This window comes from Rhinolophus hipposideros, assembly GCF_964194185.1.
Source record: "Rhinolophus hipposideros genome assembly, chromosome: 9".
NCBI classification, from domain to species: Eukaryota; Metazoa; Chordata; class Mammalia; order Chiroptera; family Rhinolophidae; genus Rhinolophus; species Rhinolophus hipposideros.
Window position 1 is genome coordinate 39,478,585 of NC_138055.1, and position 19,455 is coordinate 39,498,039.

The following is a 19,455-nucleotide window of genomic DNA, read 5'->3' on the forward strand; positions in this document are numbered from 1 at the left end:
CTGAACTTCCTTACTATGTTGGGGAAAGTTGTCTCCCTATGAGTATTAGTGAGATGCCACTCATTTTTCTTGCTCCTATAAGCATTAGCCAATCAGATGTGCCCACCTGGGATTTTGAACCTGGAACTAATGACCCAAGGAAGTGGGGATGGGAAAGTTTCTCTGGAGACAGCTGTAGGGATGATAGCATCCTTCAGGGGCAGTAGCAGGAAGCTAGTTATGACAGCTATTGGCGCCCTTGAGTCAAGGACAACAAGGACCTCATATGTCATTAAATAAGTTGAGTTTATTACTCACTGCAGCAAGGGAACATGCAAATCATGAAGCCATGGGGTGTCTGAGTAAGAGGGTATTAAAAAGAACTTATTATAGGATTGGGCTTTGGTTGATCATTTCAGTGCAGATCAAAGAAGGGATGGTTCACTCTAGATAGAATACTGTCGGAACTCAGGCACAATTCTATGATTGAGCATCTCAATAAATCTTATCCATAGGAAAGGCAAACTGGAGCATGGATAAAGCTGTAATTGGTAAAGAAGCAGGTACCCATTTAGCAAAAGGGGAGCTATTTGGTATTTTGTGTTACACAGGGACCTTGTCTGAAATGGCTGTTCTTTGAGATGGTGTTGAACAGGAGAACAATATGGTTTAGCTGTGAATGTCAGATCAGATCAGTTCTTCAACATCAGGGGTTGCTTTTTCTCTTTCTTTTTGTGACTAGTGTCTGATGTAAACAGTATCAGTGGCATCTGGTGTTCACTGCGGTGATCTTACTGAACAGATTCTGTATTATCATTTTCATCACGATTCTTTGTTCCTGTCCATTTTCTGAGGCTGGTTTTCCAATTTTCCAGGTAACTATGTAAACTACCCAATAACCTATCAATAATTTCTTTTTCCTACTTAAATCAGCTAGAGTCAACTAAGACATTTATCACTTGCAAAGCTGATTCTTTGAGTATAGTAAAAATTATTTTACAAGAGAAAGTAATATAGATATAAATTACTTAAAAGTGAAACACCCACAGACTCTTTCAAGTAGTGACCCATTTTTTTTTCGAGTTGGGAATATATCCATTTGTTTTCTATTATTATTTTGTACAATGAAGGCATTTTGCTATTTTAAACCTCTAGTTATGTGATTCAGGAACACCTCTGGCCTCCATGTAAATGTTATCAAGAGAGTCTGGGAGCATGGTTGGGACTATTAAACCTGAACTGATCAGTCTGAGTTTCAAGAAACGGCACGTGAACCCCTTCAGGCACAGCAGATGCTATACCTCAGACAGGAAACAGAAATATAGTGTTTCACCCTGAGAGGGTGTAAGGCTTTGAATAAGAGATTCAGGGGTTTGTTCCGGCTTTCAAAAGCAAGTCCAGGTGAAGCCGGCAGCCATGTTACGCCCTCATGACCCTGCCCACAATGGTGGCTGTTTGTACCAGGATCTTAGTCAATTCACAGACTGGATGGTAATATCGGATCTACATATGGTTCCTGTTCTTAGAATTTCATTGGATTTCTTTTTCTCTTATTGCCTCACCTAAAACTTTGTAACTTCCCACACTTTGAGTTAGCTTAAGTGATTCTATTCCCCCAAAGCAAAATGATGTAACTGAAATACCCCACTATGGGTCAGGAAGTGTTCTAGGACTGGGAATGCACAGATGCAAGTGAGGGATGGGAAGGGGAAGATCTGGCCCACACCTTACCCACACCTACATGCCGACAGGTCTATGTGTGAGGGGCAGAGAGCAGATGGCAATCCAATGACCATGAGTGACAGGAGTGTCTGTAGTAGCACTGGTGACCCTACAAGCGGGTCTTGAGCTCCTTCAGTTCAACCACTTTCTTAAATGTGAGAGTCACCCCACCCCTCAGGTTGCTCTCCCCTTTAGGTGTATGGGTGTCTTGGGGTTCTAGGAGTGTGGTGTAGGTGGGGAAGAGGTATAAGGGTGCCTCATCAGACGCAATCTGAGTGGACTTTGGAGGCATGTTCGGCAGTCACTCCTGCCAACTTGGCAAGAAGAGAGGAAATGGAGCCAGGCCCCTCTCTGTGCTGCGAAAGCAGACTCACCCAGAGTACAGACAATGCACAGGGCAGGGTACAATCTCCCTGTAGTCATCACTGGAAGGTAAGCAGGTCGTGACTCAGGGCCCTGTGGTCTCCTGGGTCCTCTGAGAATGACTCCTATTGTGGCCCTTCCGAAAGGCCTTCTTCTGGGCAGCTCTTCTCCTCTTTCCTGAGCAATCTCATGGGATCTGGAGAGATCCCTTGGTTGCCCCCTCAAGTCTTTCCCTTTCCTCTGATATTTGGGGAAATCCCCTTACTCTGTCTTCCTGGTGAACCTTCCATTATATTTGGATCTTTCATAAAAGATTTTGAAGATCCCTTCAATCTTGATGCAAATCTTAAGCAACTGAAAACCCTCTAGGGTGGGGTGAGGAGCTTATTTTTCAAATCTTTTCAGGAGGTAGGGGAAATAGTTATAGCCCATCATCCTAATGTAGCAAAGAAATTTGAGAAAAGCAAAAGAGCTCTTTACATACATGAAACTTAACCATTCATACCCTGTCACAATAGCTGCAATAAGAATAACTACCTGAAGGGCACCAGACTGGCCCGTGTAGAAGGTGACAATTAAAAGGAAGAATGAGCAAGGTTTACAGACAAAAAAAAAAAAAAAAAACCACACACACACACACACACAAAACACAACAAAACAAAACAAACAAAAAAAGCTAAGAAAATTTATTCTAGGTAGAGAAAAGACTGCATTTTCTTAGGCACAGAAGCATAACAAAATGGATATTATTTCCTCACAAGAGCGCAGTATAAACTACTTGGGTTGAAAACAAAAAAGCTAGAGGATATGGGTCCTGCCTTTACCAACTGTGTAATATGATTTAAGAATGCAAAATATACACTCATCAGAACAAACTCAACCACATGCACACAATGGCTAACGTTTATTAGGTATGTACTGAACATTAAAATATTGTCCTAAGTATAAAAGATGCTATATCCTCTTTAATCTCTACTACAACTGAGGTGGATGCCTTTTATCACTGCTTTATTACAAAGGAGAGGGCTGAGGCTAGAAAGTAAGTCACTTGTCCGTTATTTACAGGGGTGGCAAATGTAGACACTGCTTTAAAGCAACATGTCCACGTGTGCAAGTTAATAAGGTAGCTTTGCAGAACATTTGACTTTATTTGACTTTCAGACCATGCTTCAAAGACTGCAGCCAGATGGAGAACATCTGAGGCCCAGGAGGAAGTGACCGGACATGTAGGGGTAACTTTTGTTGAGAAAATGTGTCCACTTGGTGTGTGCCAAGTTCATTTACACCCTTGCTCTTCAGGCCATGGAGAGAGGTCACTGAGTGTGAAGGGTACAGGGACTTGTTTGGGAGCAAAGACCAAAGCTTTAGAAACAGAAATGTGTTTGGGGTTTTCAGGTTCGTTTCACAAGGCAACGAACAAACTGTTCTATTAGGTTTTCTCCTTGATCATGACCACGGTGGGAACCGTTGTGATAGAGTCAGAGATATTCTCACTGGGAGAAACTTTCTTTAGACTGGCCTTGTAGAAGGTCAGCGTTTGGGGGAGCAGAGAGTGGTTCTTACCAAAACTTTTCTCCGGCACACCAGGAAAAGGATGCCTGGGCAGCAAGGGTCTTAGGATAAAATTAAAGATGACTTTCATTTGGGGCATACTCTTTCTTCCAGGGAAGCACCCTTATAGTCAGAAACAGAAATGCATGGGAGCTGAGGAGGCTAAATATCTACCTCATGTGTGCTTTCTCTGTTCAGTGTCGTTTCTTCCATTTAGTATTTACACATTATGATGTCTTTATCATCATCATCATCATCACCATCATCACAGCTGCTATTATATAGCACCTACTATGTAAGGCATTGTTCTAAACCGTCTTCAGAAATTGATTCAATCTTCAAGACAAACTCTTGACAGAGGGTTCTATTATTATCCCCATTTTACAGATGAAAAAATTGAGGCACAAAGAAGTTAAATACTTTATCAGGTTCACTTAACTACCAAGAAGGCAGAACCAGGGATCTTGAGCATTCTGGCCCCAAAGTGCATCCTTTCAACACTGCCTCTTTTTAAATACTTTTTGTGTGACCCCAGGAGTCAACTCGACTAATAATGAAAACAATTTTCCTTCCTGTAATTCAAGTTTGACTCAGCTTCCCCTGCATGAAATGGGTGGAATATAACAATGATTACTTATGTAATCCATCATGAGATTTTGGAAACATATTTATTGTTTGCATAGCACTTGGAGGCCCATCAAATGTGCAATAGAGTGTAGACAAAGAAACATTTTCAGCATTGCTTATTGATGATGGCAGTGAAAGGTGAAGTTTCCTTTAAACTTTTACTACTCTAGTGATCCCTTCTTTGTACTATTTCCTATGGCCCGTTTTTCTAGCTCTCCCATAGAGAAGAAAATAAAATGGCTGAGTGAAACCTCCCACCCACATCAAGTCAGCCACTCATAATTAACTTCCTTAATCAAAGGTAACCCTCTTTTTCCTTTTTGATTGATCATCTTTTTATAGTACACCAAAGAAGGAAAAGAACTAGATGAAAATATGAAGCTGGAAGCAGCACAAATTAATTTGATAATATCGCCATTACAACTGAGTTAAAAAAAATAAAAAATACATGGAGCTCTCCTGTCAACATATGTCTTTTCTCAAGGGTGTGAGCAAGGGGGTGTTTTCCTTCATACCCACTATGTGGATATAACAAGCAAATGTTAGCTTTGTGTCTTTTTATGGCCCATTAGGAGTTATGCACCATGGCAATTTACAAACAAGAGGCTGACCAGGTAGAAAGCACCAGAAGAAGTTTGAAGAATCAGGAGAAAATGGCAAATTTTTACAATACATAATCTGGGGGCTGAAATGACCATATCACATTTTAGGGGACTACAATCATACCTCCTAATTTGCCACCCCTTCCATCTGGTTGGCTATTATCTTTAGTGATGGCAAGTATGGATTCACATACTGTTTGCAACAAAGCACTTCAATATTTTTCAGTTGCAAAAGCACATTTCACTGTGCCTGCCCCAGAGTAGCTCATTGAAGTAAGCGCCAAGCGTGTAAACGACCTCCTGAAAGAACTGGCAGTCTTGAAGAACATTGAGCCCCAAAGCGCCAGTTGTTTGCAAGGCGCTCCTCCAGCTGAAGCCTGAGGAGGGGAGGCCAGCAAGCAGGGAGGCAGGCAGTGGTGGGAGGCTGTCTGTGGGCGGAGGGGGAAATGTTTATGAAGAGCAAGTTAAAAAGATGGACAACAGACAAATCACGGTGTGGCCTGCTCTAAGGGAGAATTCAGGAGGTGCCTCCTCTGGCTCCCAAGAGAAAAAGAGACAGGCTAAAGCCAGCAGCATTTAACCAAAATGCGTCTTTCCCTTTGGGGGTTAAAATCTTTGCTTCTTTTCAGAGTAGGCACACGCTCTCCTGCCCCAAATTCCCCTGGGCACACGGAGTGCAGAAGTTTTACTTGGTAGGTAAGTTGTTTTTATGTGAAACCATTTTGGCCAAGGTGGGGATTTTTCACTTGGGTGTCAGTGGTGCCCTTCTGATGTTTGTAAAATGTAGCAAATGTACAGTTTGAAGTTATTTTAGGTAAAAACGTCAATTTCTTCAGAGGCAAGCACTCTAAGTTCTGTGTTGGAGACAAATTCTTAGATTTTCCAGTGTTAAGAAAACTTTCACCTTGCTTCACATGGTTCTCAAATTGAGTTATGACCCTGACATCCGTCTGCTCTCTAATGTGCGCTGATGGAGGTCAATTAAAAACAGCTAAAAGGAAGAACGTGTAATTTTATATCATGAGGGTGGGGGTCAGGGAGATAACACAAATCCTTTCAAGGCGGAATTTCAGTTGGCAACTGACCTTAACCTTCCTTCACTTCTCTTTGAGACATGGTCACCTTGCTAGGAAGACCCTTTGAGGGTATCACTGACTCAACTCTCTGTGCCTTGAAACCGAGTTTCAAAGCTATCTCCACCTTAGCCTCTATCTACCAACATGCTTTTATGATGACTAAAATGTCCAGATGAATTTGATTCTACAGAGATGTTTGTCTGAATCATTGCCATTGTCACTCTGGTTTAGTGGCACCGTTTTTTTCCACTTTAAATGCCTTAAGGGGTCTCCTCATCCAAATTCCTTGTCTTTCTCCTTACACTTCCTCCCAAAGCTGTTCAAAATCACCGTCGTTCAATTGCATTACTGTCTTGGGACGTGAGTTGTTTTATCACAGAACTGCAAAGTCCCCGCCATCAGGACTATAGCTGCAACTCTATTTCAAAGATTCCTGGGAGTAAGACTACATGACATCACTCATTAATATGAGTTAGAGCTTCTCAAGCTCCGAAAGTCATTTCTTCTTCCTAAACTTAAATTTATTTCTCCATATAGATTAAGAGAATGGCTTTTAATCCCTCTCTCCCATCCCATTTATGTATTTTGAGAATGATTAAAGTTGTTGATTAACCTTGTTTTTTTCACAGATAATTTTCTTTTTTCCTGCCCCATAATTGATTTCTTGCTTCAAGCTGTACAATGTATTTTTCGAGAATCCAAGCAGATGTTGACTATAGGGTTTTTCTGTCATTTGCTCTCTTATATTCTCACATGATTTTTAATCTATATCCTTCTTTTATAAAGAGGATCTTGATAGGGATTGCTACCATTTACTGTTTACTTTCTCCATGTTTCATATTTATCAGCACATTTACTCCTCATAACAGTCCCACAAGATATATATTAATATCTATATTTTGTAGGAGAAGAAACATTCAGAATGCTCAAAACACCCAAGATTCCTGGCTAGAATGTACTGAAGCGAGATTCACATCAGATCTGCCCACCTCGTCTCTATTTCTGTACACTAATGACTAATAAGACTGATGGGTGGTCAGAAATGTTTCTAAATGACAACTCTTGGACTTACAGTTCAGCTGTGACCCTCTGTACTTCCCTCACACACTCAGTGAATCCAAATGTATCGTATATTTTTGTTTGTGATCAGTTACTTGACTGCATTTCCCCCATTTGATCTTTTTTCAGTTCCTAATTGTCCGCTTCAGCATTAAGTCCAATGAGATGTTACTATCTTGGGGCTTAAGATATTTTAGCACAGAGCTCTGTAAAATCCATGCAAAATCCATTTCCGTTGTACAAATTTCAAATACTGCTAAGACATAGAAGGAAAACATAAAAGTCCTTCTTCACCAACTTGGGTACCAGTGTTTCCCTTTCCTATGCACTTAAATTAGTTGTGGAAAAGAGTAGGGAATAAACAAACAACAAACACATTATGTTAACTTTTTAGTCAAAACTAACCACAAACGATTTGAGGGAGCCCCAGAGCTGTTCCATTCACCCTATTAAACAAGAAACCAGGAATGTCATCTTTGCTTGCTGAGCTTCTTACTTTTGGTGAAAAAAAAATTATCTGCTTTTGCTGCTGCTTCTGGAATCTCTTGGATATACCTTTGTTGTTGTTGTTGTTGTTGTTGTTGTTGTTGTTAAATTTATTGGCATGTTGGCAAAAAAAGAAAAAATCATTGGCATGATATTGGTTAGTATGTCTTTTCCAGGCTCATCCTGGATTATCCCTCTGATCCTTTCCCACCACAACATATGACCAGTGACTGTGAGTTGGTACTGGAACGGGGAGAGCTAAGCCTCCCAGACAATAGTAGGCAAGCTCATGAGAAGGTGTCCTCCAGATTTCAAACAGAATGAAAATAGTCTCTGCATTAGAAAATTGTGATCTGCCTTTGACTCCGCCTTTGCTATGGCACCTTCTGTTTATTTTCTCTTTTTGTTTGGAGCCTCCCACGGTAGCTGTTACTCATTATACATGGACTTGCTTGAATTGTATTTGGACTACTCATATTTCCCATTATATGACCTTCTTCCCTACCTTTCTTTATAATTGCAGTCTCTAACTTTTAATATGAGCCCCACCATCACTGGTCCATTAAATTTATGAACTATTTGACACTGTCACAATTTTTGCTTTTCAGTCTTTTTATCCACAAATACTTTCTCATTACTTATACTCTGATGAGGAGATACATTTTGCTTCAAGTTGTCCACATTCTTATTCTAATTTAAACCAGTTTTTCTTGTGTCCTGCATATTGAGTCATTGAAGAATATTCGATTTCTCTAAAATCTTTTTGATGCTACTTAGGCTTCCTTCTCATGAATGACTTCCATTTCCTGGTTTCATTGTTTGTTCTTATTTCCTTCTTCATGATCATTAATTCTGGCTTCTTTTAAAAAACAATCTCTTCCATCTTTATAGCCTATGCTGTATCTCCCTGCCTGTTGAATGTCATATAATCATAGTGCCATAAAAAGAATGATACTAACCAGTATCATATCTTATATCTTACATCTTACGTGTGTGTGCATGTGTATCGGACAGTCTATATGTATCTGCCATGCTCAAAAAGTGTTTCACAGAGATGAATATTTGGAGTATTATATAAATATTTCTTCTATTAATTGTCTATAATTATGCCTCTAGTTCTTTATGAAGTAAAACTTATAGTTTGGTTATATATACTTTTTGTAAAAATGGCATCCATGTATTAGTTATATAATGGTGAACCAAAGACAGAACATTCCTGCCTGGGAGCTTAGAACCTCTCTTGTTTTTTATTTTATTTTTTTTTAATTGGGGAACATTGAGGAACAGTGTGTTTCTCCAGGGCCCATCAGCTCCAAGTCATTGTCCTTCAATCTAGTTGTGGAGGGCGCATCTCAGCTCCAAGTCCAGTCACCGTTTTCAATCTTAGTTGCAGGAGGTACAGCCCACCATCCCATGCGGGAATTGAACCAGCAACCTTGTTGTTGAGAGCTCATGCTCTAACCAACTGAGCCTTCTGGCCACCCCATTGTTTTTGACCTAATGTCAATAACAAGAAGATAAGTTGCTGCTGTAATTTTCTGATTAAAAAGTTATATCATGGCATTAGCTAATATAATTCAGTTGGTTATTTTGATATACATATGTAAATTATTTTAATATTTAATTAGTAGACACTTAACCTGAATAAGATACAGAAGCTAAACAATTGAATGGTATTATTAATTCATTCCCAGTCCATTTGCAGGAGTTTAGGCCTCGACCTAAGAACATATATGCGGTAATTTGACTAAATGAAATTTCTGCCTTTTATGTGCTTTATTGTCTAATTCTACACATGTATAATATATACCAAGGTATATATGGGTAGGGTTGCAAGAATGCTAAGCACATTTCAATATCTCCATCAAAGCATAATATAAATAGTATGGAGTGTGTGTGTGTGTGTGCACACTTATTTGAAAGTGCCTGAGAATGCTATATGGAGAATAGATACAGATCAATAGTTTTCTCTCTAATGGTTAAGAATGATCCTTGGAGATGGTGTCCTGTTTAAAGTTAGTGGATCGGGGTCAAGAGAGGCAGGACTCCCCAGGGTGTTTCTCATCTTTTATCGTCATCATCTATCAAGGCGCTGTGTCACATATAATATTTTCCATTCTTTTTTGCCCCTGTGTTCTGGTACTGCTCAACAGCAGCAACCTGTTGATTCTGGACTGCTAGGTACTCCTAGCTGGCATCTGAGGCTGCAGGGTGACTTAACTGTGGGAGACAGACAGAATTGTTTCCAATGTACACCTAAGGAGGCCCTCAGCAAAGCAAACATTGATTTTGGAGGAGTATTTTTTTCTCTATTTGCTTGCTGCCAGGGCCTCTAAATAGGATCCCTATTTTTTTTTCTTGTTAATATTAACCCATTTAGAGGCTGAATGATAAAGTTGCAGCCAGTAAGTCTTACAGGATGTTGTAACACGCAATCACCCTCCCCAAACAGAGTAACACCTAGCGAGGATTCAGTAGGTGATTGACCATGAACTAAAACTTGGAGGCTGCCCTGAGTGCCTGGGTGGCCTCTGGTTTACTGCTGGTTCACTGGGTTCCTCCTGCCTCAATGGGCCAACTCCCAGTATTATAAATCATATAGATGTGAACTTCTTCCTGAAGTAACTTGTTTGCTTTATTTATTTGGAAAATTTCGGTAACTGCTCTCTCAACAGCCTGGCTGTTGAACTTGCCATAACTGAGGCTTACTCAAGAATGTTTAGTCTTCACACTGTGTGGTTTCCTTTAGTGACTCCCGAGCCACATTTTGAAGAGAGACGTGCTGGTACTGAAGTCTGGTGAATTCACTTCCAGGTAACCCAGAAGTACCTCAGAATACCTTCGCTTTTGAGACAGAGTGGGTGGCAATGGTGAAGTGGAACCTCTCCCTAAACAAACCAGGCCCACACCACCGTAAACATACCCACACCCACATACACCTTGATGTTGTAGGGGTTGAATATGCAAAAAAAAAAAAAAAAAACGAATACCGTTTTAAATGGGAATTTTAGACCGTAATTTTTCATATTTTTCAGGTAGAGGTTGTCATGTAAGTCTCCCTTCTGAAATAAACCTATTCCAGTGACTCTTGGTGTATTGCATGTCTTAAAAAGTACATTTGAATAAAAGAAAATAAGTACCTTAAAATGAATAAAATCATTCATTGGTAGCCGTGATGTGAGTTTACATTTGAGGCTCCCAAGCCAAACTGTCAGAAAAGACCACATTATTCTTTGTAATTTGCCAAACAGCTTTCTGGTGGAGAGCAGAGTAAGATGGGGGTGTTGGGGGGGGGTGGAGGTGGGGCAGTGGGGGCTTTATTTGAGGATATGTCTGACATGCAGAGGCCACTTATATGGCTTCTAATTACATACGTATGGTAGGTAAATGAGGAAATTTGGGTAAACCTTTAAGTTTGTGAAAAATTTCCTCTAGCTTTTTAAACTAAAGCATTGGTGCAACCTAACCAGGAAAATGTAATCAGTTTTTGAAGCTTGGATTTTGGTACTTTTGCATGTACTAAATTGCCTTAGGGGAAGAAAAAAGATGTGGGAGGATGCATTGTTCAAGACTTTTAATGCTTCACAATGCGTGGAGAAGGTGATTTTTTTCTAAGATGGCCGCAAGCACATCCCTCCATTAGCTTTTATGGATAAGGATAAGGGACTGTTGGGCACTTCTGACACCCACACCTCAATATCCCTAACAGTCTGCAGTTCTTTAGAGGGTGTGTTTATACCATACTCTCAAAGTCTGAGCATCTTTTTATCTGTATTTATATAGTTTCCGTAACTCTTTAAAAAAGCAGATTGCTGTCCAAAATGCTATGTTCTGAAAAGGCCAAAAGCAGAATATGGAGAAAATTAAAAATGCCATATTTACGATTTATCCAGAGCTCCTGAGTTCCCTGGGGGAAGATTGTGTTACACAATATATTTATTGTTTTGAATGGATATGGAGTGGCAATGAAGAGGCAGGGTAGAGCAGAAGGAATGGGGATAAAAAAATAAAGCTGAGAGGATTACAGCAGAGAGGACAAGTGGCAGTCCAGTCAAGAGAAATGGCTTCTGTTGTTTATACCCAAATGACTCAGTTTCGACAGACATGTAACTCAAGGGAAAAGTGACTTTTCTCTTGTACAATCCCTTGGATTTCCATGGGTGTACGTGTTGTCTAATTCTAGGATTTCCTTTCAAACAATGGCTGCACTTTTCAAATCTTCCAACTACTAAGAACATAATTAAGGAGTTATAAAGAATAGAAATAGGCACTTAAGGAAACAGAATGGCTCCTCAGCTGAGTGAGAACTATAATCTAATATTTAAAAATACTAGCATATCTATTTTCATATGAGGCAGAGACATAAAAACACCTTAAAGCAGTGCTAGTCACGCATTACTGTGCATAAGAATCATCTGGAAAGATTGTTAAACACATATTTTTAGGTTCTGCCCTTTTGTTTTTCATTCAGAAGGTCAGAAGTTGGGTGTGGGAATTTGCATTTCCTACAAGCTTCCAGATGAAACTGATGCTGTGGGCTCCTACAGCACATCTCAATCTCATCTTTCTTAAAACATTGTTTTGGTTCAAGAAAGTGGAAGGAGGGGCTGCAGTAGGGTAGTGGTAGGTCAATAGTGGGGTTTAGGTAGGTATTTATTTAGGTGAGTAACTCAGGCTCACACCATGGTGCAAAGATTTGACAGACAGGCTTGATTTTAGCATGGTGTGTGTCTGAGACTGAACATTGTCCAGGTGAATTGTCCAAAGTGATTGTGCTTTGGGGAGTAGTAGTTGAGCACTGGGTTATAAATTTAAACAGACTTCACCTTTCATGGGTGCTTCTGCAGCCTGGGTGGGAACCTTTCCATAATGCCCCAGCAATAATGGGCATATTGACTGCAGGACAACTTCTGGACTAGGGCACCACACAGCAGCCACTAGCAATAACCGTGGTGAGCTCTAGTTTTCTCCCTGCTTTGCATTGTTTTTGGAAGCAGAATTATTTGCGTAAAGTGAGCCCCAAAATTCCTCGATAATTTGGGAATGGATAGGAAGAGGAAAGGTCTTGGAGGAAATACACTTTCTTGCTATAAGATTGGAGATGGGGGAGGAAATTGAGCTATTAGTTGGAATTCAGTATGACCTCGTTTGCACCCTGAGTTTACAGAGGGAGAGTAACGGACTGATTTTAAAAGGTATCAGTATGTCAGTCCCATGGAGATTGGTCACCAGCTCAGTCCTCTATCTCAGACTGCATGCTAATATGCAGTTTTGTTAATCTCCACAAAAGGCCTGTTGATATCTTTATTGCAACTGCATTAAACCTGTAGACTAATTTGGGGAGAATCCACATCTTAACAACATGGAATCTTTCAGTCATTTAACATAGCATATTACTCCATTTATTAAGTTCTTTAATTCCCCTCAGTAATGTTTAGTAGTTTGCATAGTATAAAGTTCTTTTAATTTTTTTTCATTAGATTTATCCTGGGTGTTTGATGCATTTTTATGCTTTTATAGACAGCATTCCTTTTCAATTTCATTGTTGTTGTTTTTTCCACTGGTTTACAGAAACGTAATTAATTTGGGTTATGTAACAGAGTCTGACTCCATGTTTTGATGTTTGGCTTCTGACTTCTTATAAGCCCACTTCCGTCTTTCCCTTCTGCCCTGCATCTGGGCGAAATTGATAAGAAAGCCCAACACATATGTTTACACATATGGGAAAATCAAACCAGGCAAATCCTCAGCCCTTCCTCGGAAACCTGTCCCACTCTTATACCACTATCAAGACCGACCCTACTCTCTCTGCTTTGTACAAGCCTGCTCAGACCTGCCTGTGCCTCCACACTCTCTCTAGGAAAGTCTTGTGTGAATAATAAACTTGCTTTCAAATACTCTAGATAACTGGAACATCACCGGCCTCAATATCATACCTATTAATTGGGAGAGGTTACGTTCTACCTCTCTGGGGTAAACACAAAACGGGGTATATTGACTTTGTATCAAGCAGCTTTCCCTAATTCTTTTGTTATTTCTAATAGCTAGTGAATTATTTTGAACTTTCTATGTGTGCAATTATATCATCTGTGAATAAGGTTTACTAGTTACTTTTAAATCTTTTTCTTAAAAATCATTTTTGTTTTATTGCCTTGTTGAACTACTTAGAACCTCCAAAGTTCAATTTTGAGTAGAACTGGTAGTTGTGGACGTCTTATCTTCTTGCCATTTCAGGCAGGGGAAATGGTTAATATTTTTCCATGTGATGTTGGCCATTAAGATTTTATATACGTTATCAGATTAAGGAAATTCCTGGCTATCTCTAGTATGTTGAGCATTTTGATTTTGAGTAATAAATAGATGTGAAATTTATCAAATATGTTTTCTGTATCTATTGACGTGATCATATGATTTATCTCCCTGTTCACTTACTAGGTGAAGTGCACTGGTTGATTTTCAAATCAATCTCCCTTAGTTTTATGTATTATCTTTTTCATGTAAAATTAGATTCTGTTGGCTAAGGTTTTATTTAATGTATTTATATCTGTGTTCATAAGAAATACTGGTCCATTTTTTCGTTTCTTATAAGTCCTTTTCATGTTTTGGTATCAGAGTTTAGCTGGCTCATAAAATAAGTTTGGAGTTGATAAGTTGACTATTTTTCTATTCTTTGGAAGGGTTTATGTAAAATTGATATTATTAATTATTTAACTAGAAGAAAGAATTCACCAGTGAAATCACCTACACTTGAAGTTTTTATGAGATTTTTTTTTTATAATGGATTTGATGTTTTTAGTAGGTACAAACTGTACAAATGTTCCATTTCTTCTGGTCACTTTTTGGTAAATTGTGTTTTTCAAGAATTTGTACACTGCTCTTAAGTTGTCCAGTTTACTGGCATAAACTTGTTTATTATATCCTGTTATTATACTTTTGATGTGTTTGGGATCTTGAGGAGTGCCCCTTTTTTATTCTTCATATTAGTCATTTGTGTTCTCTCTCTCTTGCTGTATTAATTAATGCAACTAATATATTCAAAGAACCAAAGCCAGAGTTTTGCTGATTTTTCTATTTTATTGATTTCACCACATGTTTTTATTACTTTATCATTGTATTAGGTTGGTGCAAAAGTAAGTGCAATTTAAAAGGTTAAAAACAGTTGCAAAAACCACAATTACTTTTGCACCAATCTAATATTTTCTTTGGATTGAATTTGCTTTGTCTTTTCCAGATTCTTGAGTTAGAAGTATAGATCACTGATTTTAAATCTTTCTTCTTTTCTAATATTTGTATTTAAAGCAATATATATCCCTCTAGGCATTGTTTTGCTGCATCCCATACATTTTAATGTGTTATGTTTTTAATTATTATTTAGTTCTACATATTTTTTAAATTTACCTTGTGATTTCTTCTTAAACCTGTGGGTTATATAGAAGCATGTTGCTTATTTTCCAAATATTTTTCTAGTTATCTTTAATTCCACTCTATAATTTAATTCCATGTTGGTTAGGGAACACATACTTTATGATTTCAGTCCCTTGAAATTTGTTGAGACTTGCTCTATGTCCCAATGTAAACTTTAAAATAATGTCTACTTCTTGTATTCCTTCAGTTGTTGAATGTAATGTTTTATATCTGTTAATTAATTCAAGTTGGTTAATTGTTTTCTTAAAATCTTTAATATATTTTTTTGCCTTTAAATATGTTATTTATTTTTTATTATTAGTTTCAGGTGTATAAAATAGCAGTGATTAAATATTTATATATCTCACAAAGTGATAACCCCAGTAAGTCTATTACCCATCTGACACTAGATGTAGTTATTACAATATTACTGACTGTATTCCCTATGCTGTACTTTATATCCCATGACTATTTATAAATTATATTTGACATTCAATCTTATTTTATATTAGTTTCACGTATATAGCATAGAGGTGAGACATTTATATAATTTAAGAAGGTATCCTTCCAATAAGTCTAGTACCTGTCTGTGGACTATATTCCCCATACTGTTCTTTACATCTCTTTGACTATTTTGTAACTACCAAATCTTTAATATCTTTATTCATTTTTTTGTGTGCTTGTTTCATCAGGTATTGAGATGATATCAAGAACTGTGAAGGATCTGAGATTTTATTCTATTTGCAATCCAATAAGTTAGCTGGCCACAATTTCAGGCATAGGTTTATTGGTTATTTGAATTTTCTCTTCTGTTAACTGCTTGTGCATATCCTTTGCTCATTCTTTTTTTTTTTTTTTTCCTTTGCTCATTCTTTATTGGGTGGTTTGTCTTTTTTTAAAAAAATAAATAAGTGTTTATAAGACGTTGTTTAGTTTTGTATCTAATAATGTTCCTTTAACACATATATGTGCTGCAAAATAACTTTTTGTAACCCAGGGTTTATTTTAATTTTTCTTATGATATCTTTTATTGAAAACATTTTACATTTTAACCTAGTCGACTAACTTATTTAGATTTTTCTTCATGGTTTGTGTTTTCTGTATTTCATTTGGAGTTTACAAAATTCTTCCTTAACCCCTAGTCATATCGGTATTCAGCTATATTTTTTCTAAAACTTAAAATTTGGTTTTAATATTGTCTAAAATCTCCCTAGGATTTATTATAGCATAAGATGTGAATTATTTGATTTTTTCTACATTGTTAATCACTTTTAACATTTTTGAAAAATCTATTTTTTCTTATGTATAGTGACCATACCTCAGTCAAAATTGAATTTTCATTTATGCTCAAGTGTGTTTGGAACTCCATACTCTGTTGTGTTGGTCTATTTGTCTATCCTTTTCCCTTTATCTGCTGTCTTAATTAGATTATCTGAATTATCTACTGTCTTAATTAGATATCTCTGACAGTTTTTAATATCTGATGGAGCAAATCATTGTATCTTTGTTCTTAAAAATCTGTTTTCAGCTATTCTTGTCTATGCTTTTCCATATTAATTTTTGGATCATCTTGTCAGGTTTTACACAAATCAATCACTTTGTTGTAATTGCCTTAATTTTATAGATTAATTTGGGAAAGAACTGATATCCTTAAATTTTTTCATGTAGGACCATAGCATAGATATCTAGTGATTCAGGATGATAATGTACTTCAATAATTTTATTTAAACATTTCTCCAAAAAGTTTTGCACATTTTGTTAGATTTATTCCTGAGAATACTGTATATTTGTTGCTATTACATATTTTTTTTTCTACCCCATTTTCTATTGTTATTTCTGGTATATAGTTATGCTATTTATTTTTACATGTCAATAATTTATTCAGAAATTATACTAAATCATCATAAATTTCATACTTTTTATGGACCTCCTATTAGATTTTATATGTAGGTATCATCAGCAAAGAAGAATAATTTTGTATTTTCCGTTCAAATTATTATGTCTTTTTAAAAATAGCATAATGGTAAACAGAAGCCATGATAGCAGGCATTCTTATCTTATTCCTGATAATTAATAATTCTAAGGTTTTATCACTTTAAATGAAGGAAGAAGGAATCTGAAGGAAGTTCCATTCAGTGTTTAGTGTGCAAGACATTTTTATTATGAATGTCTAACTAAATGTGTATTTTCCTTCCGCTATTGACAAATGCACCTGTGAGAGATCGTGTGTCCTATCTCCATCATTCTGCTAATATAATGAATAATAATATTAGACATTCTGATATTTGAATTATCTAATAATTCCTGGAATAAACCCTAGTTAGGTAAAATATATATTTTTTAGGCACTGCCAAAATCGGTTTTTCAGTAGTTTTTAAAACTATCATTGCATATATGTACATAAATGAATTGGTCTATTACTTTACTTGGATTGTACCTATCTGGCCTTAGCATGAAGTTTATTTTAATTTTATAAAATAAAAATAAAGTCTTGTCCAATGTTTCTTTTTTTTTTTTAAACAAATTTATGATATGGGAATTACTCCTTTCTTGACAGTTTGGTCAAAGTCATTGCTTAAGTTGTTTGGGTCTGATTTCTTTGGGATGAGGTGACTTTTAATTTCTTTATTGTTTTTGGTTTATTGGGTTTTATCTTCTTGAGTCGGTTTTAGAAAACTATCCTTTTCATCTAAATTTGACATGAATTTTTTCATATTGTCTTTTATAATATTTGAAATCTATTTTCTTTCTATTTCTCTATTTTTCTAAATGCATTTTTATTCTATGTTTTCAGAAAAGAAGGACACAAAGTTCCCAAATATACATCCATTTTTCTCAGTATTCTGCAATCTAGGTCAAAAATCTTATTGAATCATTCTGGCTTTTGACTGACACATTTACAAAAAAGACTGAGTCCAATTTGATGATTTATATTAATTGTGGTTTTACAATAATCATGCCTTTATAGATTTCTTCAATTGGATATTATATTCTTGACAAATTTAGAGAATATTTCTATGATGCCATATAATCATATTTTCATAAAAGTTTCCAGGCAACCTGTTAGTTATAATTAATTGAACTGTAAACTATAAGAAAACAAGACAAGATCTGGAAAATGAAACATGAAAGTGATAAGGCAATGCTAAGAACCACTTGGGTATATAAACAAAATGAACAGTCTTAAGAAAAAAGAGGTATCTTCTATATTAATTCTGTTACCAGACATAAATATGTCAAAATTAGCTCTGGAATCTGTTTTGATGAGAAACCACTACAAATCAATATGACTAAGTTAGCACACATTGATTTGAACAATTTGCTCCTTGGCCAAAACAAAGATGCTGCTCTCTTTATCTGATCCCCAAATGACTACGTTTCTAATCTCTTGATAACAATGAAATGCTAATTTTTTCTTAGACATTTTATAACATGCCCACATTATCTAGAAAGAAGATTTCTAGGCTACTGCTTCTCCAAACATCAAGACAGGGCACTCTCTTCATCCTAAAATGAATGCACCATCTCATCAAATTCCTAATCTAAAAAATGTCATCAATTATTTTGATCCTTACACAATGACAGGGCATACATGGTACTGATTTGCTTATAATCTCTGAGAATTCCCTAAGCTACCCACACATTATTTGATAGCACATGAAAGCAGGTTAGTAAAAATGAATTGGAAAGTTTTTTATGTAACACTTTGGGGTTAAACTATCAAAAATTTGGTTAGATGACCTTTGAGATCCGTTTTTACTCTATGATTTTATGATTATAACAGGTAGTAAACCTGATTTTCTTTCAAAAGGAAAGGGTGTGGGGCATCTTACCATTATTTTTCTGCCTGATAAACAAGCTTTTAATTTATATAGTCACATTATTATTTTAAAGAAAAGTGCATTTAAAAATGTTTTTATTCATCTGCTTTACCTTTATTATCTATACCTTCCCATGATTTTGGTCCCTCTTCTTTATATTTGTTCCCCTTTGTATTATTTTTTGCATCCATTTGATGCCTTTTTATGACTGTCCTTGTTTTTGTTATTTGTTTACTATCATTTAGATGCCTTTCCTTGTTTAGAAGGTGAAAAGGCATTGTTTGCTTTTACTAATGCTTGTAATATGTGTCTTCCGAGAGTATTTCTATAAAATAGTATACTGTGGGTAAAAGTGGGAGAAAAACCTCAGTAACATTGATGTGTTCTTTCTGAATAATGGTTAAGTTCTATCTCTGCTGGTTGATAATAATTACTAATGTGGTAATTGAGAATAAATGATTTAACATGTGTAAAGCATATATTTGCCATTGAGGCTAGGTCTTAATTAATTGACTGTACAAACAGAGCCACTTCCAGCGTCTTTAGTTAGCACACTGACTTGAGAATCTCTCATGTGTACCCGTTGATACATTAAGCCAGAAGCAGAACTGTATAGTTCCACCCATGTTCTAAAACCCTTAGAATTCATTTCTGCACATACTCTCCAGTTTTTCTTCTGACATAAATGAATACATCCTTACATTTCCTTTGGGGACTGAGCCTCGCCCATCCTGCCAAATATGACTTTCCAGTTGGTCCTCTGAG